A 1,946-nucleotide genomic window follows, 5' to 3' on the forward strand; every position below is an offset into this window, starting at 1 on the left:
GTTCAACAGCTGCCAGGATTTTTTCCTCCTCTTCCAGAGGAAATCCATATACCTTACATTTGTCTTAATGAATTCTGCAAGGTAGCAATCTGCTGCGTTCCGGTGACTCATGCTGCTCTCTGGACCCGAGCTGTGCAGAGTACTCCAGCTCTGACCTGGAACACCGTGTTCACCTGCCTTTTATTACAATGCCCCTCTGCTACAGACTGAGACAGAGACCACTCCAGTCTTCAGATTACATGCTTCATATGACGGATCGTAACTGATTTATCTTAATAAGATATGCAACACCTGCAGAGGTAATAGCCTGTTACTGAATGCTCATTGGAATTAGAAGTATTTGCATAGATATTAATTTGAAAATGTGGACATGTGCGTTAATGTAATTAGAAAGCAGGGGCGCAAATCAGTGTGATGTTTTGGGTTAACAGGAGTTCTTTGTTTGACTCTTGACTACAAGAATGATTCAGTGGCTTACAGAACTGCTCACTGTGGTGCAGCGTTGCTGAAATGATAAAAGAAGATATTAGGCTGTTATTACTGCCTCTCTGTGCTGCAAAGCATGTAAAAATATGTAGTCCAATCTGGTTCATGCCTCGATTGAGGGGGAAAAAAATCCAAACACATCTCAGTTTCATCATTAGTGGTTTGTGATGTTGCCACAGGATGCATTCTCAGGGAAAATACTGGGCAGGGAAACAGATTCGCTGGTCAACATGTGTAATTGAAGGGATGAACATGAGACGCATCGCTGAAAGAACAAAAGGTCAAACTGTCATTTGAGAAACGTGCCAGTTTAATCTACTTTCTGCGGTGATATTGGTTGGCTTTTCACACGGCCCTGGGGCATTCTGTGTTATTCAAAGGTAGACAGGATGTGAGGTAACACAAGTCAAGCTTTCAGATGTTGCCAGTTTGAGGTGTGCTTAATGGCCAGCTGGATCACCGGGCCTTCCAGTAACAAATTATATTCCCACAGATACATCATCGGGCTGTCAGTGACGAAGGTGAAGTGTGAACCCTCGCTGAAAGGAGATGGGCTCTGCAAACAAAACATCCAGCCAACTTTGTGCCGTGTTTGCTCTTCTGTGAGTAGACTCCTCCACACGACCGAAAATACCAATGCTGACATTCCACAGTGCACAAACAACACGGCGAAAGGCTAAAGTCAACGCCAAGGCCACGTTTAATTTGAAGCTACAAAGCACACATGCTGCAAAAAAAAAAAAAAAAAAATGTAAGTAGTTGAATTCTGGATTTTGGTAGTGATGGTTGTGTCTGCTGTCGGTTTGTGTGCTGGAACACTTTAATTTGGATGCAGCGAGGGTAAGCCGGTCTGTCGGTGTCCTCACAGGACCTCTGCACTGCTTCTTAACGGGGCTGACTCATAATCCCAGCAGATGAACTGAACCAGTGATGGTAAACACTCAAACAGTACGTGGAAGTGTAGACACCGGTGGTCCAACAATAACCGCTGCGTCCTTTCTGTGCTCGCCCGTATCGCTACGCGGCCGATGCCAGACCAATCAAAAGCCGGTCCAGCTCAGTATTTTTGTGGTGTCTTTCGCTTCCCCTCCAGCCGGTGAACTCGGGTAACAGGAACCATATTTCACGAGCCTCGAGTGGCGTTTCGAAAGACTTCAATTATGTCTCTGTCAATGGTGCTGTGACACTGAGATGCACTTCATTGATTTCATGCAAATGTGGACAGTGGTTTCGGTTGTTTTCGTAAGTGAACCCGAATCTCCACCCATATTTATGCAAGGAAGAGATCTGGTCACGAGTCAGATATCGTGCATGTTTGTGCAGTCCTGTCAAGGCCGAGGCTGCATTGCCAGGATACACACAGCCGGGCCTGTCTGTGACGGTCGTGTCTAACACTCTAACCTAACACCCTTCTCCTTTTCCTTTTTCACTGGCTGGATGCCACACCACATTTAGCCTGT

The sequence above is a fragment of the Salarias fasciatus genome, chromosome 15, assembly GCF_902148845.1.
Source record: "Salarias fasciatus chromosome 15, fSalaFa1.1, whole genome shotgun sequence".
Classification (NCBI taxonomy): Eukaryota; Metazoa; Chordata; class Actinopteri; order Blenniiformes; family Blenniidae; genus Salarias; species Salarias fasciatus.